The 25397-nt window shown below is 41.5% G+C and overlaps 1 pseudogene; it reads right to left on the bottom strand.

Annotated features, from left to right (window-relative positions):
- Positions 1–13118: 13118 nt before the first annotated feature.
- On the bottom strand, positions 13119–14952 carry LOC129676975 (protein Wiz-like; annotated as a pseudogene).
- Positions 14953–25397: the final 10445 nt, after the last annotated feature.

Raw genomic sequence — 25397 nt, 5'->3', positions numbered from 1 at the left:
CATGTGGAGAAGGAGGAAGAAGGTAGTGATTGGGAGGGGAGGGGGGAGGGGGTTACAAAGTAAATAAAGTGTAATTAATTAAAAACAAATAATACAATCCTAAGTAAACATAAAAAGATAATTCCTCCTAGCACTCAGGAAGCATGTGGATCTATGAGTTGGAAGCCAGCCTAGTCTACAGAGTGAGTTCCAAGACAGCCTAGGCAACACAGAGAAATCCTGTCAAGGAGAAAGAGAAGGGGTGGGGGTTAAAAATCTGTGTGTGACAGAGAAGGATGGGGAGTGAGTTTAAGGGAGTGATAAAGAAACCAATGAATTAAAGGACAATGTCACATTTAATGAGTAAACAAAAGAACATCTTCCTTTAAAACCCAGATAAGACAAAGGTGTGAAATGTCACCATCGTTTTGCAGCGATGGTCTACAGCTACAACCTAGTGCAAAAGGTTTCTGCAAGGTGAAGAAAGTGTTAAAGTGGGCATTATTCATAAGTAAGACAGAGATTGGGATATTTATAAAATGAACAGATAAACCACTCCACATAGAGGATGCAATCAACTACTTAACAAAATGCAAAGCACAGCAATGATTGACATCAGATGCACAAACTAAAACAGTAAATGCTCTAGTGGTGGGAACGATGCATTCTTTCAGCAATATCAAACGAACATTGGGAAATAAACTTAGACAATGTGCACAATCAGTAAGAAGTGCCTAAACAATACTAGCAATAGAAAAGAACCAAAAGGTGGAATGCAGCCATCTCCTTGTGTTTAATTTATATCCTGATGCTCCTGGTTGCTATTACAGTGATTAGCGTATGTAATGTAATCACAATAAAACACCAAAGAAATATGTTTGGGGGAGTCAGGTAAGCTAATTATAATGTTTTATTAAAAAGTATATAAATTTGAATTGCAGGGAAAATCATAAGTGAATGCCACAGTGGAAGTACAGCTTTAGAAGTGAAGAGCCTTTCTCCACTCTGGCAGGCTGAACCCAGAGCCTTGCTGCTACTAGACAAATTCTCTCCAGTTTCACTGAACCTCCAGCTTTTTTTTTTTTTTTTTCTCATGTAGTAGGGTCTCCCTAAGTGATCCAGTGATCCAGGCAGGCCTTGAACTCACTTTGTAGCCCAGATACCCAGGTGTGAAGGTGGAATCCTCTTGCTTCTATCTTCAGAGAACCTGGGATTACAAGTTGTAAATAATCATGCCTCGCATTATTAAAACAGGGAGATTTTTGTAATCAAAAGATCATGATTACTCATGAAAAAGACAAAGATAAAAATGAAGAGAGTAGGATAAATAGAAAGTGCCAAATTGCCAGAATTTCTGTGATCGATCAACTTGATCAGAGCAATTGAGAACAGCCTGGGCTGCAGTGAACAATGGAGTATTGAATTTTGAAATTGTTTCAAGAACAAATTTAAAATTTTTTTTCATCAAAAATAATAAATAAATGAAGAAATGTGATAATAAGGTTGATTTAACCACATTACAATGTGTATACACATTTCTCTTCCTTTTTCCTTCACTCTCTTCTTCCCTTCTACCTTCCTCCTTTCTTTCTTTCCCTTCCTTTTCTTTCTGATCTTGTGGATGAAACCCAGTGCCTCACAAAAGTAAGATAAATGCTCTACCTTTGAGCTACATCCCGCCCTCCTAATTTTTGAACCATCACACTATAATTATGATAACATATACTTTTTAATTTGATGCAAAAAGAGTTTGATCCTTGCTGATTTCCCTCCTGGGAATGAGCACCTGCTATCCCCACAGGGCCTCTAGTCTGCCATAGCATTCTTCAAGGAAGAAGTTTACTTTTCAGTGTGGGTTATCATTAGACACATACCCAATAAATGCTTAACACATATCAATTATGAAATCTTCTTGAACATAGGACTGTAAGGAATTGCTAAGATCAATAGCAGCTGTCAGCCCTCCACCCCCCTCCCCACTGTAGCTGAATCACTGAATTTATTGTTTCACGAGTCTTCTATGGCATATGGATCCTTGCTCTGTCAGCATCTTCTGTGCCTTTTGCTTCCTACATTTCTTTCTTTTTCTTGAATTGATGTTTTGCCTGTATGTATGTGTGAGGATACTAATCCCCTGGAACTGAAGTTACAGATAGTTGTGAGATGCTATGTAGTCGGTGGGAATTGAACCTGGGTTCTCTGAAAGAGCAATCAGTGCTCTTAATGATTGATCCATCTCTCCTGCCCCCTAAATTTCCTAGGCATAACATTCCTTTTTACTTTATTTTCCCAAAGTAGTTAATTTGTTTTCTTTCCTTTTTTCTTCCTTCCTTCCTTCCTTCCTTCCTTCCTTCCTTCCTTCCTTCCTTCCTTCCTTCCTTCCTTCCTTCCTTCCTTCTTTCCTATCTTTCTTTAAAAATTTTTATTATTATTTATTACAATTTATTCACTTTATATCCCAGCTGTAGTTCCCTCCCTCATCTCCTCCTGGTCCCATCTTTCCTCCCTCTTCCTCCCCCTAAGTCCCACCCCTAGGCCACAGATAGGGGAAGTCCTCCTCCCCTACTATCTGACACTAGCCTATTAGGTCTCATCAGGACAATCTGTATCCTCTTTCTCTGAGGCCTGAGGTCACCTCTCCAGGAGGAGGTTATCAAAGAGCAGGCAGCCAAGTTCATGCCAGAGACTGCCCCTGCTCCTCTTACTAGAGAACTCACATGGAGACATGGAGACTGAGCTGCCAATGGGCTACATCTGAGCATGGGGTACAGGTCCTCTCCATGCATGGTCTTTGCTGATTGATTCATGAGTCTCAGCAGGCCCACCTAGGCCCAGATTTTTTTTTTTTTTTTTTTTTTTTTGGCTCTGTTGGTCTCCTTGTGGAGTTCCTGTTCCCTCCAGGTCTTCTATCTCCCTCTTTTTCCATAAGATTCCCTGCACTCTGCCCAAAGTTCAGTTATGAGACTCAGCATTTGCTTTGATACCCTGCTGGGTAGAGTCTTTCAGAGGCCTTTTGTGGAAGGCTCCTATCCTCTTCCTTGTCTTCTCCCACTTCCAATATCTATCCTGTTTGTCCTTCTGAATGAGGATTTAGCATCTTCCCTAGAGTCTTCCTTGTTGTTTAGCTAAGGGCTATAGATTTTAGTATGTTTATCCTATATTATTTGTCTAATATCCACTTATAAGTGAGTATATACCATATGTGTTTTTTTGCTTCTGGGTTACCTCACTTAGGATGAACTTTTCTAGCTCCTTCCATTTGCCTGTAAATTTTATGATTTCCTTGTTTTTTAAATTGCTGAGTAGTTTGTTTTGTTTGTTTGTTTGTTTGTTTGTTTTTTTCTGACAGGATTTCTCTTTGTAGCCTTGGGTGTACTAGACTCACTTTGTAGACCAGGCTGGCCTCGAACTCGCAGAGATCTGCCTGACTCTGCTTCCCTGAGTGTTGGAATTATAGGTGTGAGCATGGCTCCAAAGTAATTTTTATTGGTGAGTTTTAGGAAATAATGATAGTAAGAAGTCACAGATAAACCTATATGAACACCTCTTCTTATACACCTTAATGGGTTTCTCCTCTCTGCATATACAGAGTTTTAAACTAAATTTAGAACTATTAGCTTTCTTTTATTTGGAAATTTATTTGTTTATTTTGAGGCAGTGTCTCATGTAGCCTGGGGTGGACTTGAACTTGCTGTGTAAGCACAGATATCCTTGACTCTTCTTCCTCTGACTTCAGAATGCTGGAATTATAGGTGTTGTTCCCATCACGCCTGTTTATGTACTAAGGCAATTGACTCCAAGGTTTCATGGTTGCTAGAAAAGCACTCTACCAACCCATTTCCATGCCCTGCTGAGCTTTATTTTCATACTCAATGCTGTATTATAAACATTTCATAATTAACTAATCTCCTTTTGTTCTCTGCTGTTCCAGGGTAGCCCAATGTGGCTGCCTCATGTCCTGGTTTCCTGACCCTCTGACTCTTCTTTCCCAAGATCAACATGGTTTATTTAAGACCCTCCAAGTATGCTCTTAAGTCCTGCAAGCATACCCTTGGCATGTTTGCTTCTTCTGTTCATCTTGCCACCAAAACACATCATAGGAAGGGTATTCTGCCATTTCTGGACCCTCTGTTCCTGGAGCTATAGCCTCCCATCTAGGGACCTTCTGGTGTCTTGGTGGATCTGCTGGGTGAGGACAGTTCAGGCTGATATATCACTGCTTTGATAAGAATGTGTGTATACAAGGTGATACTGCTGAAAGAGTAAGAGAAGACTTCTCTAGAACTCACAGTTTAGCAGCTCCTGGCAAAGCCAGGGAGGGCCTGTCCTTCTCTCCTTCACTCCTTTTCTTCTCCCAGCTTTGCAAGGGTCATGGTTGGAAACTCAGGTTGTTTCACACTCTAGATTAGACCCTTCAGCTCCCTGATTTACCACTGCTGCTTTTCCATTGCTTCCTTTTGAACCATCTTAAAGTGTTGGAAAGTGTCTATATTTTCTTTCTTTCTTTCTTTTTCTTTTTTCTTTTCCTTTTTGAGACAAGGGTGTAGCCTTTGCTGTCCTGTACTCGCTTTGTAGACCAGGCTGGCCTTGAACTTACAGTGATCTGCCTGCTTCTGCCTCCCTGAGTGGTGGGATTACAGGTGTGTACACCCATGCCCGACTGTCTATAACTTCTCAATGTTTCTATTTCTTTGCTGTTGAGCACTATCTCTGTTCTCTTTTGAAAATGGCATTTATTTGTGTCATTGATGTTATGACATTGTCAAATGGTTAGCAAGATTTTCAGTTTTCAATTGTATTTTAATTTGTATTTTCTGAGGCATTCTAAATTTGATTCTGTTTGTGGAAGCTACCAAGATGCCTCTCAACTGAGGGTATCTAAACTGCAACACGTATTTTCTTTACTCACTTAAAAATTTAAATAGTAGATTATAAAATCTAGAATTTTGTTGACAAAATCAGAACTTAACAAAAGCCCAAGTCTTATTTTCCCAAACAAATATACTAACATATACTAACAAATATACTAACATATGCTACCTGGTTGTTGTTAGCAGGTGCTTATGTGATTTGCTTTAGAAAATCTTAGTGCTTACATTTTGGATATTCTCCCAGGCTCGTGACTTTAATGCCAGGAAATCAGCTTGTACTATGATTTCGGAGACTGTAGAGCCTTTGGGATTCTCTTCATGGAAGAAGCTGGTCATTGAGTAGACCTTTAGAGAGGATACCCATCCCTGATTCTGGCCTGTCATCTCAGCTTCCTGGTCCTCTGACATGTAAATGAAAGCTAGCACTGGCATCCTCCATTCTCATGGAATTCATACCACAATGAACAGGAGTGTCTGAATAGAGGGGCAAAACTAAGTCTTTCCACTTTCTGTCAGGCATTGTGCTTACAGTGACACAGCCTTAACTAATGCAGATAGAATGTTTATACATGAAGCTTTAAAAATATAGTTAAAATTCCATTTGCTTCCCTGGCTTTGCTCAACTTTAAGAGGGTTGACACTATCTTAAGTTTAATGGTGAATTGTTGCCTGTCCCATCTATCTTTTAATCTTTTTTTTATTCCTTCTTTTCTTAATTTTTGTTTTGTACTATGTGTTTTTATACACACAGAATTGTATAATTTACTTAGATAAAAATTAATATTCTTCATTTTATTCATTTAATATTGAGGCAGATTCTTTGAGTAGGAAATGAAGATCCTGTTTCTCTATGTAGCATGTAAACAAGACAGGTTATTTGAAATCCTTTGTTGATAGTTACTAGGTTGGGTCTGACATTTTGGAAGCTATGATGCCATGGGCATCCTTGAATGGGTCCCTTTCTATATCTGAATTTATGTGTCTTTAAGGTGAGTTTTGTAGAAGACGGCAGTTAATTTGATGGACATACAGTCTTTCAACCTTGTACAAACTTTTCATAATCTCTAGGACACCCTTGTCTGGTGAACTTGTGGGTATCTGTGTGTCAGGGTTTGCATTGTCTCTTTCTCTGGCATTGCTGGATATATACCAGACACTTTCTTTTTAATAATTTATTTATCTATTATTTTAAAATTTATTAGTTTATTCACTTTGTGTCCCAGCTGTAGCCCTCTCCCTCATCTCCTCCCAATCCTACCCTCCCTCCCTCATCTCCTCTCATGCCCTTCCCTCAGTCCATTGATAAGGGAAGTGCTCCTCCCCTTCCATCTAAAACTAGCCTATCAGGCCTCATCTGGACTGGTTGCATTGTCTTTTTCTGTGGCCTGATAAGGTTGCTTCCCCCTCAGGGGGAGGTGATCAAAGAGCCAGCCAATGAATACATGTTAGAGACAGCCCCTGTTCCCCTTACTAAGGAAACCACTTGAAGAATGAGCTACCATGGGCTCTATCTGTGCAGAGGTTCTAGGTTATCTCCATGCATAGTCCTTGGTTGGAGTATCAATCTCAGAAAAGACCCCGGAGCTGAGTTGTTGTTGTTGTTTGGTTCTGTTGCTCTCCTTGCGGAATTCCTGTCCCCTCCAAGTCTTTTATCTCCTCCTTCTTTCATAAGATTCCCTGCACTCTGCCCAATGTTTGGTTATGAATCTGAGCATCTGCTTTGATACCCTGCTGGGTAGAGTCTTTCAGAGGCCCTCTGTGGTGGCTCCTGTCCTATTCCCTGTTTTCTTCCTCTTCTAATGTCCATCCTGTTTGCCTTTCTGAATGAGAACTGACATCTTACCCAGGGTCCTTCTTCTTGCTTAGTTTCTTTAGATGTACAGATTTTAGTATGTTTATCCTATATTATATGTCTAATGTCCACTTATAAGTGAGTATATACTATTTGTGTCTTTCTGCTTCTGGGATATCTCACTCAGGATGATCTTTTCTAGTTTCATCCATTTGCCTGATAATTTCATGATTTCCTTGTTTTTAATTGCTGAGTAGTATTCCATTGAGTAAATATACCACAATTTCTGTATTCATTCCTCAGTTGAAGTATATCTGGGTTGTTTCTGGATTCTGGCTATTACAAATAAAGCTGCTACGAACATAGTTGAGCAAATGTCCTTGTTGTATACTTGAGCATACTTTGGATATATGCCTAGGAGTAGTATAGCTAGATCTTGAGGAAGCACTATTTGTGTCTGAGAAAGCACCAGATTGATTTCCAAAGTGGTTATACAAGTTCACGTTCCCACCAGCAATGGAGGAAGATTCCTCTTTCTCCACATCCTCTTCCGTATGTATTGTCACTAGAGTTTTTGATCTTTGCCATTCTGATGGGTGTAAGGTGCAATCTCAAGATTGTTTTGATTTGCATTTCTTTGATGGCTAAGGATGTTGAATATTTCTTTAAGTGTTTCTCTGTCATTCGATATTCCTCTATTGAGAATTCTCTGTTTAGCTCTCTACACCATTTTTTTTTAATTGGACTAATTGATTTGTTGCTGTTTAACTTCTTGAGTTCTTTATATATTCTGGATATTAGTCCTCTGTCACGTAGGGTTGGTGAAGATCCTTTCCCAATCTGTAGGCAGTCGTTTTGTTCTGAGACAGTGTGCTTTGCTTTACAGAAGCTTTTCAGTTTCATGAGGTCCCATTTATTGATTGTTGCTCTTAGAGCCTGTGCTGTTGGTGTTCTGTTCAGGAAGTTGTCTCCTGTGCCAATGAGTTCAAGGCTCTTCCCCACTTTTCCTTCTAACAGATTTAGTATGAGCAGAGACTTTCTATAGAAGTATTTTTACTGATTTCTGATGTCCAACTGATTTTTCTCAATAGCAATCTTTATAATATAGAATTAATCATTCTGTCACTACCCTGAGCATCATTGACAATACATGTTACTGTTTTTTGTATCAATGAAATCTAAGTTTATTTTTCTCCTTAGAAAAGAGAGGCTGAACACCATGTACTGAATGGCCCTACTTGGATCTATGAACTGAAATTATTCCTTATAAGTGGTTTTCTGTGTACACACTGTTGTCTCTGTCAACAACCACAAGACTTTTCAAAATGAGTGAATGAAGGCCACTGGGTCTGGGAATCATGGGAAACACTATAGAGGAATCAAAGGAGACCTCACTTGGACTCAATTTTCTTAACTATGAGTCATTTGCTACCTACCACATACTGTGTCAATTCTACACCAAATAACCTTTCTGTACAAATAAAAATGTATTTTAAATTTGTTTTATCTTTAGATATAAAAGTAAAGTAGACTTTAGATAATCAAGAAATTCCCAGGAGCTGCCCTTTCCCAAAAAGAAAAAAAATTAGAGACTGCCTGAGAGTCCACACTGATGCTAGAGTGAGGGCTAAATGTTTAGTCCCCAGGGACTAAAATTTGTAATGCTTCTGGTTGATTTCAGGCTGGCAAAGTACCAGCCCAGGATGCTGAGCTTGCCAGCATGTCTCTCAGTAGCTGAGAGATGAAGCATTGTTCAGCCCATGAACCATCACTACATGCCAACTCAAGCTTGGCTTGGAGCAACCCATGGGGAGGCGCTCAGGGTGAGGCATTGTGTGAACTTGAAAGTCTCTGAGCTACCTTTCATGAGGAAATAAAATTTCCAAATAGACCAGAACCCTCAGGCTCAGAAATAGGCTGAGCTCCCAGAAGACATGCCAGACAAGCAGTTGAACCTATCAGAACCCATAGGCAGGTCTGATGGCAGAGATGGCTAGTGAGAGCAAGCAGAATGATAACTATGAAAGATTGATTCATTTTTATGAAAAATGATGTAAAAAATCAAATATTTACCTTTCCTGCCCTAACTGTGCCTCAGGTTTAGCAAATATTTGATTGGAAAGTATTCTTTATATGGATTAAATTTAGCCAATAACTTGAGAAGCAATAAAGTGGCAAAAAGCACAATTTTCTACCTTCTTTAATAAAAGACAGACCAAATATTTGTTCTTAATGTCATTCATCTACTTGTCCACTGTACATTGATGGAGCCATCATCAGGGATTCATCAAAGTGACATTGGATGAAACAATCAATATTTAGTCATGAAAACAGACAGATGTATGTCTCCTGAGTTTATGCCATAGAGATTTCACAGCCTAATCTGTGAAGTATTTCCTTACCCAAATTGAATTCTATTAAGAAGACTTTAGATCTAAAAAACAAAATACAGGATCTACTTTAATCATAGAACAAGGTAAACGCAACCATGAGGATGCAATTAGCTCCATCTAGAACAATTTTATTAGCATGGATGACCAGGCTTCTTAAATAAATTACAGAAACAAAACAAAAAGAACCAAGGGAGTCCAGAGATTAAAATATAAAGATAATATGTTGCTATGACTATGTAAGTAAATTCCTACAAACCTAGTGGCAGAAAGAAACTCAGATTTGTTCTTCACTTTTGCAGGTCTGAAGTATCCATGCATCTGCAAGACTTATTTAGTTTCATTGGTCTAAGGGGAATCTCCCTTCGTCTTTCCCAGACTCTGAGGGATGTTTACAGTCATTGTCATTTGCTAGGTTTGGTCCAACCCCTCCTTCTACTGCCAAGATCCACTGTAGTGCTTTGATCCTGCGCTGTAGTTTGTAAGAATCCTCATGTTTGCTTTGGGTTCTCCCAGATCCTACAGGAAAATATCCCATCCCAAGAGGTTTATTTTATTTCTTGTTCTTCTTCTTCTTCTTCTTCTTCTTCTTCTTCTTCTTCTTCTTCTTCTTCTTCTTCTTCTTCTTTTGGTTTATTTTATTTCTATAGAGACATTCTTCACATACAAGGTACCATTCATAGGACCTGGAAAAACAGGGCTGTCATTTTTTCAGCAAACATGTTAAAAATATTGGAGTCTAATTGTGTAAACCAAGAAATAACACATTAAGTTAAAATAAAAGTGAAGACAATTTTATCATAGTGCAGAATAGATCTGTAAATCAGGAACACAGGCTCAGCGAAGAAGCTAAGCAAGGTGTCTAAGTAAAGCAGTACTGGGGAGTTTGTTTTGTTTTGTTTTGTTTTTTGTTTTTGTTTTTGACAAGAGGGCTGATGGAGTATGGGCAGCTGAGAATGTGGACAAGATAAATCAGATTGAGGTAAAGCTGTCAGCTGTAGGTCCCCTGGAGTTGGGTCTTTCTTTGACTCATAGAATTGGCTTTGAGATGCTTGGAGACTTCAGATCTGTACAACTATAGGGTGCTGGTGAGTTTACACAGTGATAGAGCACTTGCCTAAAAAGTACAACACACTGGGTTCAGTCCTAAGCTCACATGACAAAATTCCAAATTAGGGCACTGATAAACTCTTTTACATACTTTGGAATGTGTAGGTCAGGAGGCAAACTGCCAGTCTGGCAAATCTCAAACTTGGTAATCTACTGTTAGATTCTAGAAAAGTATTCTCACCATTGATTTAATACTTCTGTGACAGTTTAGTGTAAGACTTAGACAGTAATTTCTATTTTTTACTCATCATCCTATGGCCATTTCTATTGTTATGTTTATCAATCATGAAAACCATCTACTATGAGGTAATAAACAACAGAATCCTAGTTGGATATCTGACCAAATTAAAGGATTTTTTTCTTTAAAGTTCTTTATCTGTGCTAAGTCATTTTTGGTCACATTTCCTGAAAGTTCTTGTCTTTTAGGAATACATACTTGAGTGTTTTCAGACCTGTTGAAAGCATGCTGGAGACTGGCCTCAGATGCCTCAGGATGTCTATTGGCTTCAGTGTGAGGACATCAGGGGCATGGCTTAAATATGTTGTACTATGCAGAAGGCACAATCTCAGGGAAACATGAAAAGGTAAGAACCACTTCTGCTGTGATTTCGTGGATGATGAAAAATACCCATGAGTGGAAGGCCATACTCTGTCCAGGACACAAAGCAGCTTTTCTATACTTGGAGGAGGGTGAAATTGCAGGCAGGCATAAGAAGACTACTTGGTAAAGGAGGGATGTCAGCTCTGATGGCTTCTACTTTCTTCATTAAGTAGAAGATATGGTAGCAGGGCAGAAAAGTTAGGTGCATGGGAAAGGCATGAAATGTAGGAGTATCCTCTGAAGTAACTAGAGACTGTAGTCAAAGTTAATGGGTAATGGCTGATCACTATAAATTCATGAAGAAAATGATGAAGTACTATGTGTGACTTTCTATGAAAATTTTCCAAATACCCTCATCTGAATTCTGAGAAAGATTTTATGCCAAAGGGTGATGTTTTAAATCTTGGCTTTATGGTGAGGAAAGCAGAGCAGTGACTGCCTTTAAAAGAACAGCTGGCAGAGAAGAGTTTGCCACATTGCGGAGGCCTTAGATGGGGAGAGGAGTGTCGGTGTAGTTCTGAGGGATGGGAGGAAAGTGTAAGTCTGGACTTTATTGTGATTGCCTCCCTGGAGGATGACAAACAGTCTCAGGTGATAGGTTTGAAGACCATAGGCAACCTCTGTATGTGGAGTGAGCCATGCCCACCAGGCTGAGTGGATAAGAGGTTTCAGTATAGACTTTGAACTGGCTGCTTTGTATCAGAAAAAGATATTCAGAGGCAATATTTATCTATCTATCTATCTATCTATCTATCTATCTATCTATCTATCTATCTATCTATCTCCAGGAATTCCTGCCAATGGGAGGATTGTCCTTCTTGTTCAACAAAGTTCAGATCTCAAGGCTTCAGCATACAAAAATGAAAGTAAATTTGGCCTGTCTCCTGTGTGGCAGAAACACCAAAAGCAGGAGATCTGAGAGCAAAAGCATTATTGTAACAGCACTGTGGAAAAAAGTTTGCACACATGGAAAGGTAAAGAGAAAATCTAGATACTAAATCCAAGTTCCCAACAGAGTCCAGGGGACTGCATGGCAGTAGAAGCTGAGACAAGTGAGCTTATGCTTAGTGGGATGGTCATGCTCATTAAAGGTGCACAGTTGAGCTGGACATAGCAGTCGATACCTGTATTTCCAGCACTTGTGATGCTAAGGAAGGAGGGTTGTGAGATCCAGGCCAACCTTGACTCTTTACTATCCTACCCTATATTCTATATCCTATAACCCATATTTCATATTCCATATCCTATATCCTATCCTATCTCAAAAAGAGGATTTTCTGTTGTTGTTAAGTGGGATATTTTTAGCATGTAATGTGAACATGATCAAGGTGATCATGAGGGGAAAGGTTTCCTATGTCCTAATGGACTACAAGGCTGAGGACATGAAAATATGCTGAGGTTCCAGAAGGCTCAGAGGTGTTCACATCTCCTCCACTTGGTGTAGCAGCAATTGTTTGCAGTATAGTTGACCTGACCTGGGGAGACAGGGTCATTCTTGTTAATATCAAAGACATGCCTCAGAACAGAAACATAGACAGTGAATGCTCCATCTGCATTGCCTATGTTCTTCATAATGGACACTGATAGGTGTTCTGTGGCTATTATTAGCTTAAATTATAAATAAAATAAAAGGAATATCCTTCAAAGTTAAATAAAGTGCAGTGCCATTAATAAAAAAGATTACCAGCCTGCTCCCATCAGAGGATGGATGAAATATGGAGAATGCATGAGTGAGTGTGGAAACACAAATCATTCAAACCTTAGGAAGCAGGAAGAGGTGGTGGAAGTACTGGGTGGAAATAAATGACATTTTAGAAGAGAAAAGGCTAAGTGTTTTATTTTTGTTTCAAAAAGAGGAATTTAATTTTCATATTTTTAGATACATTGATAACCAAAAGGTGGCCTCCAAAAAAGGTTAAAAGGTCAATTAGCTCCTGGTATATAGCTGGACCAGGATTGCAAAATAAAAAGATCCACTTTCTTTATTCTCTACACAAAACACAGTTTTTTTTAAAAAAAGTGCAAGATCTAAGGAGCTATATATAGAAAGCCCCAGTGAAAAGAGGGGAGGGTGGCAGGGTTGAGGGAGGAGAGTCTCACCCCTCACTCTACTTTCCTGGCCCTGGAGCCCCTGAGGCTCTGACTTGGCAGGAGGCAGCTATTAGCTCTGAACAATTCCAAGCTAGGAAGACCCCTTTTGTGGGAGGAGGCAGCCAACAGGTATTTCTGTGGCATTGTGGGCCCAGTGAAGGTTCCCAAGCCCTAGTGGGTTAGCATGGATTCCCTGAACAGTCACCAAGACATGATGTAGTCTTTTACTTGGGAACTGAGGGGACTAGGGCAGAACCCAGATCTCATTAGGTGCACATGTATGTTTACCTGTGTCTGGGTGGGAATAGATATTCATGGGGCCAAAAGAATAGATAGTCTTTGGGGTCTTTGCAAATGGCCACAGGTGGCAGACATAGCCCTGCCTGGTTGCTAGACACACAGGAGGGTTGTTCTTCCCTGCAACCAGGTTTGTCACGACCAAGGGGCTGGCTGCTGCCCCGGCTGGACCAACCAGGTAGGCTCAACCAGATACCCTGGTGGTCCCAGATTCTTAAGGCTGGTGGAAGGGTGGTTAGCTGGCCTCCAGGCATCCAGGTTATAGTGTGCCTGGCCCCCAAGAGTGGCTGTTTTGGCTTGTTCTTTGGAAATGGAAAAGAGGAAGAGGGGAGAATACGGAGGAGAAATGGGAAGGGGCAGGTGGCACAAAAGGGGATCTGGAATGCTTGTATGTTAGGATGCCTCTCAGCTGCTGTCTGTGCCTGTGGGGCCTGAGGAGCCTCAGGTGGAGGATTTGTTTTGGAGAACTTCATCCTTAGAATATGTGGCACCCGCTCTTCCTGGATGGAGAGTGGACTGTGGAATTCCACTTCACAGAACCTGAACTTGAGAGTATATAATGTTGCTGACAAACTTTAGTGGTGACTTTTGGGGGCTGAGAGGTGAGGCACCAGGGAGAGGACTGGCCGGACCCAGGGTGGAGGTTGCCCAACCTCTTCCAGCTTCTGTGGCAGGTCATTGGCCTCCTCATCACACTGAGCTGCTGAGGCATCTGGAGGGCTGGCTTGTAGGCGTTCAGATGTGTTGATATTCTTTCCCTGGTGCCTGTGTTCTTCTGATTTCATGGTCCCTCGGTGGGCTGGTTGCCAGAGGCCGTTCACCTGCCAACTTCAGACCCTGGTTTTACCCCAGCCCTTTGGCCAAACAGTAACAGGCTCCCAGGTGCCAAAACCACGCGTGGCCACTTCTCACTGTCACAGCTAATGGCCATCGCTGCCGAACTTCTTGGTAAAGGGGTGCCTCCCCCCCGGATGTAGCTTCGGAAGGCGCCCACTTTCTGGGGTAGGTGTTTGATCTACGCACTTAGCGTCTCAGTGGGAGAGCCATTGACACACCACCCCATCACACCGAACTGCCGAACTGCCGCAGGTGCGCCCTCGCAACGCTGGGAAAACGCTTGGGCTTTGTGGTTTTCAAAGAAAAGATCACAGAGCTAGCTCGCAGCAGGCCACGGTGGAGGAGTAGGAGGTCTCCTCATGGAGGGTCTTTGCCTTGTAGGGCAGTTTAGTCTGGATGTAGGTCTTGGCATTGACCTCTGCTGGAAGGAAGCGGTTCTCCTGGAGGGGCCGCTTGGTTGTCACTGGGCCCAGGTAGCTGGTTGCTGAGGGCTTAGCCCCTGTGATGGGCCGCAGGCTGAGCCCCCGGGGAAACCTGGGTTGATCCAGCTCCTGGTTTTCCCGGCCAGCTAGCTAGGGGTGACAGAGGCAGTGAGGAATGCATAGCCCCGGGAGCTTCTGTGGGGGAGCCATCTTTGGTGAGGGGAGCAGCTAGGTTTCCAGCTGGAGGCTCTTTTTTGATGAGGCACAACTTGGACTTTTTCAGTATCTCCCGAAGTGTGTAGATCGGTGGACCACTGACAAACTACTCAGTCACACCTATCTAGCTCAGCTAGGAGTGTGCATTGCTAGAAAGGCCCTTGTAGTTCTTGAAGAAGTTACCACAGAACTCACAGTGGATGTCACGCACTGGCTCTGCCCAGGATGACAGGGCCTGTCCCACGACTGTAGCTGAGGTGGCTGTGGGGACAGCAGCGGCCCCAGGAAAGCCACCCGGCCTGGATCGGGGGCCCTGGCGAGGAAGCCCCTGTGTGCACACGCACATTCTCTGGATGTGAGAGATATATGTAGTGGGTTTTCTCCTTGCATAGGGCTGTGCAGCTTGAGGGCCAGGGAGGTCACAGGTTTGGCACAGGCAGATCTCACCACCGTGCCTGCCAGAGCCTCGAGTCCTTTCCAAGCAATAAAATTATAGGTGTGAAATACATTGGGGCTATTTTCTCCAAAACACATCACAGAAATCACAAGAAGATGCAGAGACGGCTTCCTTCCTTTGAAATGGCTAAAACAAAAGTGTTAAAAATAAATTCATGGCTAAAAATATCTGACAGTTGGTAGGTCAGCAAGCTTATTATTCAGAACCTGGCCTGCAATTAAAGACTTCCAGAGACTGAAGGTTGCTGACTTTTCTACCAGTTTCACATCTTGCTCCCTGCCTCCCCCCCGACCCCCCCAACCCCCCGACCCCCCCCCACCTAAGTCTACTTGCAGAAGGTAGGTCTCACCAACGAAGCGTTCTTTTCCATTTGTTCCGTTTCCACATTATAATCCATGCCCTTACTTTTGACATCTGGGTTCTTTTAGCACCTACGTTCTTTGTTTCTGACACTGCGTTAATGTGTTGAAGATTACTATATGCTGTGACTAGTAACTGGCAGGGTTCTTACCACGGTTGCTTTGTTAGTGATTACACTGAAAACCCCAAGACTATGGGCAAAATATCAGAGTTGAGTACTGGGTGTAGACTTATTTTGCCTTCAGGTGCCATCTTTACAAACATTTCTGAAAGCAAATGGAGAAGTTAGTTTATGGGAGTGTGCACTTCTTTTTTTTAACTTTATCATTTTTTTATGCTATGGATTGTGCATGGTAGAAAAGTACTTTGCCACTAAGCAACATTCCCCAGTCTAGATTTCTTCAGAGTAGGATATAAAAATTTTAGCTTTTTAAAAGAGTATTTTTTTTTTCTTTAATAATCAGTTGGTATCTCTAAAGCATACCATTTAGTGTTAGGGCTTTAAGGAGACACTAGAGACAGGAAACATTTCTCAACTATCAAGTTAGCTGGTATGATGTTTGCGTTATAGGTCACTCTGTCTTTTAAAGGCTGAGTGATACTCTATATAGGCACACCATGTTTCTTTTAACCTATTCCTCCATCAATTAACAATAAAGTTGTTTTCATTTTTGGATTTCTGTGGATTGGGCTGCTAAGAACATGGCCTATGAACCTCTGTTCTGGTCCCTGCTTTCACTTCTTTGGGATACATGCATGGGATTGAAGTTGCTGGATCATATACTAATTCTACATTCAAGGGTTTTAGTTTCTGTACATCCTTGTTAACACTGCTTGCTGTTTGTTTATATGCTGTTAGTGGGTTTGTTTGTTTTGTTATTAGTTATTTCTGTTGGTTACACTTTTTAACTTACTTTTTAAATTTATTATTTATTACAATTTATTCACTTTGAATCACAGCTGTGGCCCCCTCCTTCATCTCCTCCTCCTCCCTCTCCCCTTCCCACTTCTCCTCCTATGACTCTACCCTAGTCCACTGATAAGGGAGGTTCTCCTCTCCTTCCATCTGACCCTAGCCTATCATGTCTCATCAAGAATGGCTGCATTGTCTTTCTCTGTGGATTGGCAAGGCTGCAACCCCCCAGGGGGAGGTGATCAGAGAACCTGCCTCTGAGTTCATTTATTTTCTTTTTTTTTTATTAATTACACTTTATTCATTTTGTATCCCCCCATAAGCCCCTCCCTCCTCCCCTCCCAATCCCACCCTCCCTCCCCTTTCTGCAGGCATGCCACTCCCCAAATCTACTGATAGGGGAGGTTCTCCTCTTCTTTCTGATTTTACTGTATCAGTTCTCATCAAAAGTGTCTGCATTGGCCTCTACTGTGGCCTGGTAAGGCTGCTCCCCCCTCAGGGGGAAGTGATCAACAAGCAGGCCAATCAGATTATATCAGAGGCAGTCCCTCTTCCCATTACTGTGTAACCCACTTGGACACTGAACTGCCATGGGCTACACCTGTGCAGGGGTTCCAGGTCATCTCCACGAATAGTCCTTGGTTGGAGTATGATTTTCTGGGAAGCTCCCTGTGTTCAAATTATCTTGTTCTATGCTCTCCTTGTGGAGTTCCCGTCCCCTCCAGCTCTTACTATTTCCCACTTCTTACATAAAATTCCATTCACTCTGCCCATCAGTTGGCCATCAGGCTCAGCATCTGCTTTGACAGTCTATACTGCAGAGGCTTTCAGAGGCCCTCTGTGGCAAGTTTCAAGGTTGTTTCCTGTTTTCTTCTGGCTTTCAGAGGCCCTCTGTAGCAGGTTCCGAAGTTGTTTCCTATTTTCTTTTTCTTCTGATGTCCATCCTCTTTGCCTTTCAGGATGGGGATTGAACATTTTAGTTAGGGTCCTCTCTTTTGCTTAGTTTGTTTAGATGTACAGATTTTAGTGGGTTTATTCTATGTTGTATGTTTATATGAGTGAGTATATACCATGCGTGTCTTTTTGCTTCTGGGACAACTCACTCAGGATGATCCTTTCCAGGTCCCACCATTTACCTGCAAATTTCATGATTTCCTTATTTTTCATTGCTGAGTAATACTCCATTGTATAGATGTACCACAGTTTCTGCATCCATTCTTCAGTTGAAGGGCATCTGGGTTGTTTCCAGCTTCTGGCTATTACAAATAAAGCTGCTACAAACATGGTTGAGCAAATGTCCTTTTTGTGTACTTGCGCCTCTTTTGGGTATATGCCTAGGAGTGGTATGGCTGGATCTTGAGGAAGCGCTATTCCTAGTTGTCTGAGAAAGTGCCAGATTGATTTCCAGAGTGGTTGTACAAGTTTACATTCCCACCAGCAGTGGAAGAGGGTTCCCCTTTCTCCACAACCTCTCCAGCATGTGTTGTCCCTTGAGTTTTTCATCTTGGCCATTCTGATGAGTGTAAGGTGAAATCTCAGGGTTGTTTTGATTTGCATTTCCCTAATGGCTAATGAGGTTGAGCATTTCTTTAAGTGCTTCTCTGCCATTCGATATTCCTCTACAGAGAATTCTCTCTTTAGCTCTGTTCCCCATTTTTTAAGTGGATTACTTGGTTTGCTGCTTTTCAGCTTCTTTAGTTCTTTGTATATACTCGATATTAGTCCTCTGTCAGATAAAGGGTTAGTGAAGATTCTTTCCCGATCTGTAGGCAGGCATTTTGTTTTGATGACAGTGTCCTTTGCTTTATAGAAGCTTTTCAGTTTCATGAGATCCCATTTATTGATTGTTGCTCTTAGAGCCTGTGCTGTTGGTGTTCTGTTCAGGAAGTTGTCTCCTGTGCCAATGAGTTCTAGGCTGTTCCCCACTTTTTCTTCTAACAGATTTAGAGTATCTGGTTTTATATTGAGGTCTTTGATCCACTTGGAATTCAGTTTTGTGCAGGGTGATAAGTATGGATCTATTTTCATTTTTCTATATGTAGACATCCATTAGGACCAGCACCATTTGTTGAAGATGCTATCTTTTTCCATTGTATGGTTTTGGCATCTTTGTCAAAAATCAGGTGTCCGTAAGTGTGTGGGTTTATTTCTGGGTCTTCTGTTCGATTCCATTGATCCACCATTCTGTTTCTATGCCAGTACCATGCAGTTTTTATAACTGTTGCTCTATAATACAGCTTGAGATCAGGGATGGAGATACCTCCAGAAGATCTTTTTTTGTAGAGGATTGTTTTAGCAATTCTGGGTTTCATGTTATTCCATACGAAGTTGAGAATTTTTCTTTCCAGGTCTGTAAAGAATTATGTTGGCAATTTGATGGGAATTGCATTAAATCTGTAAACCAAAAGATTGCTTTTGGTAAGATGGCCATTTTTACTATGTTAATTCTGCCAAGCCATGAGCATGGGAGATCTTTCCATCTTCTCATATCTTCCTCTAATTCTTTCTTCAGAGACTTGAAATTTTTTTCATACAAGTCTTTGACTTGCTTGGTTAGGGTTACACCAAGGTACTTTATGTCATTTGTGGCTATTGTGAATGGTGTTGTTTCTCTAATTTCTTTCTCAGCCCTTTTGTCTTTTGTATACAGGAGTGCTACTGATTTTTTTGAGTTAATTTTGTATCCGGCCACTTTGCTGAAGGTGTTTATCAGCTGTAGGAGTTCCCTGGTAGAGTTTTTGGGGTCACTCATGTATACTATCATATCATCTGCAAATAGTGATAATTTGACTTCTTCCTTTCCCATCTGTACCCCCCTTGATCTCCTTCAACTGTCTTATTGCTCTAGCAAGGACTTCCAGCACTATGTTGAAGAGATATGGAGAGAGTGGGCAGCCTTGTCTTCTCCCTGATTTCAGTGGGATTGCTTTAAGTTTCTCTCCGTTCAGTTTGATGTTGGCTATAGGCTTGCTGTATATCGCTTTTACTATGTTTAGATATGTGCCTTGTATCCCTGAACTCTCCAGTACTTTAAACATGAAGGGATGTTGGATTTTGTCAAATGCTTTTTCAGCATCTAGGGAGATTATCATGTGGTTTTTTTCTTTCAGTTTGTTAATATGGTGGATCACACTGATGGATTTCCATCTATTGAACCACCCCTGCATACCTAGGATGAAGCCTACTTGGTCATAGTGGATAATATCTTTGATGTGTTCTTGGATTCGGTTTGCAAGTATTTTGTTAAGTATTTTTGCATCAATGTTCATAAGGGAGATTGGCCTGAAATTCTCTTTCTTTGTTGAGTCTTTGTGAGGTTTAGGTACCAAGGTGATTGTGGCTTCATAGAATGAGTTTGGTAATGTTCCTTCTGTTTCTATTTTGTGGAATAGTTTGAAGAGACTTGGAGTTAGCTCTTCTTTGAAGGTCTGGTAGAATTCTGCGCTGAAGCCATCTGGTCCTGGGCTTTTTTTGGATGGGAGACTTTTGATGACTGCTTCTATTTCTTTGGGGGATATAGGACTATTTAATTGATTTACCTGGTCCTGATTCAGCTTTGGTAAGTCAAATCGATCAAGAAAATTGTCCATTTCATTTAGATTTTCAAATTTTGTTGAGTATAGACTTTTGAAGTAAGTCCTAATGATTGTTTGGATTTCCTCAGTGTCTGTAGTTATGTCCCCCTTTTCATTTCTGATTTTGTTGATTTGGGTGGTGTCTCTCTGCCTTTTATTTAGCTTGGCTAAGGGTTTGTTGATCTTGTTGATTTTCTCAAGAACCAACTCTTGGTTTCATTGATTCTTTGAATTGTTTTATTTGTTTCTAATTGATTGATTTCAGCCCTGAATTTGATTATTTCCAGCCGCCTACTCCTTTTTGGTGTGTCTCCTTCTTCTTTTTCTAGAGTTTTTAAATGGGCCATTAAGTTGCTTGAATGAGCTGTCTCGAATTTCTTCTTGAAGGCACTTAGTGCTATGAACTTTCCTCTTAGCACTGCTTTCATTGTGTCCCACAAGTTTGGGTATGTTGTGTCTTCATTTTCATTGAGTTCTAGGAAGGCTTTAATTTCTTTCTTTATTTCTTCCCTGACCCAGCTGTCATTTAGTAACAAGTTGTTCAATTTCCATGTGTGTAGGCTTTTTGCTATTTCTGTTGTTGTTGAAGTCCAGCTTTATTCATGGTGATCAGACAGGATACAAGGGATTATTTCAGTCCTCTTGTATCTGTTGAGGCTTGCTTTGTGAACAACTATATGGTCTATTTTGGAGAAGGTTCCATGAGGTGCTGAGAAGAAGGTAAATTCTTTTGTGTTTGGGTGTAAAGTTCTGTAAATGTCTGTGAGGTCCATTTGATTCATGGCCTCTGTCAGAGATATTGTTTCTTTGTTTAATTTCTGTTTTGTTGACCTGTCCTTTGTTGAGAGTGGAGTGTTGAAGTCTCCCACTATTAATGTGTGGAGATCTATATGTGGTTTAAATTTTATCAATGTTTCTTTTACAAATGTGGGTGCTCTTGTATTTGGGGCATAGATGTTCAGGATTGTGATGTCTTCCTGGTGGAATTTTCCCTTGATGAGTATGAAGTGTCCTTCCTCATCTCTTTTTATTAATTTTGGTTGAAAGTCTATTTTATCAGATATTAGAATGTCTACTCCTGCTTGTTTCTTGGGTCCATTTGCTTGGAAAGTCGTCTTCCAACCTTTTACCCTCAGGTAATGTCTATCTTTGTGCTTTAGGTGTGTTTCTTGTATGCAACAGATTGCTGGGTTTTGTTTACGTATCCATTTTGTTAATCTGTGTCTTTTTACTGGAGAGTTGAGTCCATTGATGTTGAGAGAGATTAATGACCAGTGGCTGTTAGATCCTTTGATTTTGATGTTGGCTGTGGTCATCAGGTTGTGTGCTTGGTTGCTTTTTGTTTTGCTGTAGTAAGGTTAATTATTTCCTGTGTTTTCTTGACAGAAGCTAATTTTCTTTCGTTGTATTTTCCCTTCCATTGTCTTCTGTAATGCTGGATTTGTGTGTAGGTATTGTTGAAATTTGTTTTTGTCATTGAATATCTTGTTTTCTCCGTCTATGAGGACTGAGAGTTTTGCAGGGTATAGTAGCTTGGGTTGACATCTGTGTTCTCTTAGGGTCTGCATGATATCTGTCCAGGCCCTTCTGGCTTTCATAGTTTCTGTTGAAAAGTCAGGTGTGATTCTAATGGGTTTGCCGTTATATGTTACTTGGCCTTTTTCCCTTGCAGCTTTTAGTATTTTTTCTTTGTTCTGTATACTTACTGTTTTGATTATTATGTGGTGGGAGGATTTTCTTTTCTGGTCAAATTTGTTGGGTGTTCTGTAGGCCTCATGTATCCTTATTGGCTTTTCCTTTAACTTGGGGAAATTTTCTTCAATGATTTTGTTGAAAATATTGTCTGGGCCTTGGAGAAGGGAATCTTCTTTTTCCTCTATTCCTATTATTCTTAGGTTTTGTCTTTTCATATTGTCTTGGATTTCATGGATGGTCTGTGTCAGGAATTTTTTGGATTTAACATTTTCTTTGACAGATACATCGATTTCTTCCATTGTATCTTCTACACCTGAGATTCTTTCTTCCATTTCTTGTATTCTGTTGGTTATGCTTACCTCTGTAGTTCCTGTTTTCTTCCCTAAATTCTTCCTCTCCATTATTTCCTCCATTTGTGTTTCCTTTAATTTTTCTAGTTCTATCTTCAGGTCTTGAGTTGTTTTGTTTACTTCCTTCACCTGTCTGCTTGTATTTTCCTCTTTTTCTTTTAGTTCCTTCAATTCTGTCTCTTTGATTTCTTCCAGTGATTTAATTATTTCTTCTCTGAAGGCCACAAGCTGTTTGGCTGCATCTTCCCGTATTTCTTCATGGATGGCCATAATCTGCTTGTCTTTATCTTCTTCCATTTCTTTACGGATAGCCATGATCTGTTTGGTTTTATCTTCCTCTAATTCTTTACATATTTTATTTGTTTCCTCTATTATTCTCTTCATCAACATATATGTAAGGTCATCTTCTTGATTTTCTATTATGCTGCATTGTTCAGGGCTGTTCGCCCCTGGACGGCTGGGTTCTGGAGATGTCATATTGCTCTGTCTTTTGTTGGTTGAGCTTTTATGCTGACCTCTACCCATTGGGCTGATTTAGGTGTTGGCTGTTAGTTTCTGTGCTGTCCTGAGGTAGAGAGTATCCCCTTGGCTGGAAGATGATTTTTCCTGAAGGAGTCCTTCTCTGCTTTTTGGTTATGGTCACTGTATGGCCAGTGTTTCTCAGGAGTTGCCACTGCTCACCTCAGGTTTATAGCCCTGAGTAGTAGCTGTGGTCTATTTAGGCAGGGGGGGGGATCTCCTCTTACCCATAGAATTTCTCAAGACAGCTGCCCCACTTCTGGGTTTCTTGTTATAAATTTAGTGTGCTGTTGCTCACTAAATTTCCATGTACAGTCCTCTTGAAGAACCTGCTGATTCCCTAGCTGTGGGGTTTTCTCCCAACAGGGAAACTCAGTCTGTTATCCTGGGGCGCACAGTTCTGTCCCAGGAGAGTGGGAGGTGCACTCAGCAAGTCTCTGGGCCAGAGGCTGATTGCTCTGCTCTGGACCTGGAGAATGTGCACCTAGTTTGAGTTGGTGCCTGGGGGCACTGCTCTGGTCTGGAGGCTGGATGCCTCACTCTGGACCAGAAGATGTGTGTCTCTGTCTGGGATGGCAGCTGCAGGCACTGCTCTGGTCCAGATGCTGTGGGTGCAGCCCTTTTGAAGGACCAGGGATTCCCAGTTTTGACAGTCTAGCTAGGGATAACTGGTTGATCCTTGGCACAGTATCTGAGGGCTGCTGTAATGGCTCTCTGGCTTTTGTAGGTCTGATGATGCAGCTATGTGTCCTAGTGCCCTAGGGGAACTCAATAATGGCGGCAGAGCACATCACTCCTGCCTGCACTAGAGTCTGCGTGAGTCCAGGAAGTGTTTTGGTGCTGGGTGTCCTAAGTGTTAGAGCTGCTGACCCCCTCTGCTGGGGGTTTCCTCCTGCCAGAGACACACAGTCTGGTGCCCTGGTGCCCACAGTTCTAGCTGAGGTGGCAAATCAGGCGCACAGAGCCTGGGTCCCGGCTCTGGGTCCGGGCTGGCTCTTGGGGCACCTGCGGAACCCGAGTCTTTTCCAGGGGATGTCTGGGGAACCTGAGGTCGGTCCCAATTGTTTCCTGCTCCATGGGGTTATCTCTCGACTGGGAAATCCAGTCTATGGTGTTGTGAGCCCACAGTTCAGTCTGGGACCGTGACCAGATCACGCTGGCGTGTAGCTCTGGGCTGGCGACCAAGCGCCTGGCGGAACCGGGATCTCTTCCGTGGTTTAGCCGGGTGAGTTAAAGCTGATTGAATCCCCCACTGTGGGGTATCCTCTCACCTGTGAAACACAATCCCTTGTGTTTTTTGGCCGCGAGTTCTGATTGCTGGTCACTGTGCCAATCCTGCTGTGCTGCTCCTCAGAATGAGAGTCCTCCGGATGCCGTCATCTTGCCCCGCCTCCGACAGCAACTCTCACTTCCTTTGTTCAGAATCCACTGCTGCCTAAATGGCTCTCCTCTCCTTGAGAAATTTTCTTCTCGTCATAGTGTTTAATCACAGCAACAATCATCCTAACTAGGACATTCCATTTTCCTCTTAATTTTCTGCTTAATTTGAAGTATCTTCCTCAATTCCTCAAAAGCAGGCTTCTTCCTCTGTGTCTCTTCTCTCCTAGACTGCAAGGAATCCTGTCAGTCACCAGTCACTGCAACCACAGAGGTAGCTGCCACTGAAGCAGTGAGCTTCTCTGAGTTCATTTTTTAAATTTTTTTTTTTTATTGCTGAGATAAAATCAAGAAACAATTTAGGTGAAGAATTTGTTTAAACTCACATTTTTTCTGGCCAGGAAGGCTGGGTTTATCATATTACCTGTCCAATGGTAGCTATCAAATAGGCCTTTGACTCCTTGTGTAATGGCCACTTTTGAATTGTAAACTGGTAGAAAATGTGGTTTGTGGACATGTAGAAAAAGAGCACAGAAAAGATGGGATATGTTCAGAGTCAAATGTTTTAGAAGAAAGTGTGGCCAAGTATCTATTATGGTTTGGGGTCAAGGGAGGCATCAAGCTGGCAGAGAGAAAACCTGTAATGGTGAACCTGATTTTGAACACTACCTGGATATGAGATGCTTGCCAGAATGAAAAGTCTCAAAATCTGTTTCACTATGATTTTTATAAAGTGTTCCAGCCAGGATACTGGAGGCATCCCTTGCCTGGCCTGGATGTTGATATCACACATCTGGAATAGTTGCTTATAAAGCCCTTATAAATCCTGCCTTTATTTGTTTTGTACATCCTTACAATTGACTTTGACCTGAGCACATGGGTAACATGAATTTTTAGTATCAGCTTTTAAACTGTTCAGAGTTGCCGCTTTCTCTGTAGTATATTAAACTATCAAGGGACCCACTAGGGTATGCCTCAAAGATCAATGTGGTAATTATCTGCAATAAATGTGGAAATGTCAGATCAGGGAACATATTGGGATGTTCCAAAGGAGCCACAGATGTGGACCACAGAGGAGACAGGCTGGGGCATGCAGAGTGACAGTGTAGAAAAAGATCTCTGTGTCTTGATCCTTGTGTCTATTCAGCATTCTCCTATGTTAAAACACTATGATGAATAATGGTCTGACTGACCTACTTAAAATTTGTTAACATGCTTCACAGTGTAGTAAAAAGTCAGTTGGGGAAATTTCTATTTTATGATATTCCAAATAAAAGTTTAGTTTATTTCTTTCGTATCAGATACCTTCCACCTGAGAGTTTTCTTTACGCAGCATCTCACATTATATGCAACAAGGCACAATGTTAAAAACATAAGGGATTTAGTGACATCATCCAACAAGATAAAGGAGGAATGTCTGAACTGCTCCTGGCTAATCTTACACCTAGATGACTGCAGTGCTTGTTGAGGGCTCTGTATGTGATCGCATATATGCTGCCTGGACATTCTCTGCAGTGCGGTGCCAGGCCACCAGATTGGAGCACA

This window comes from Psammomys obesus, unplaced genomic scaffold, assembly GCF_907164565.1.
Source record: "Psammomys obesus unplaced genomic scaffold, mPsaObe1.curated_primary_1811, whole genome shotgun sequence".
Classification (NCBI taxonomy): domain Eukaryota; kingdom Metazoa; phylum Chordata; class Mammalia; order Rodentia; family Muridae; genus Psammomys; species Psammomys obesus.
Note: the sequence above shows the minus strand (reverse complement) of the source record. Positions and strands in the feature narration are given on the sequence as shown.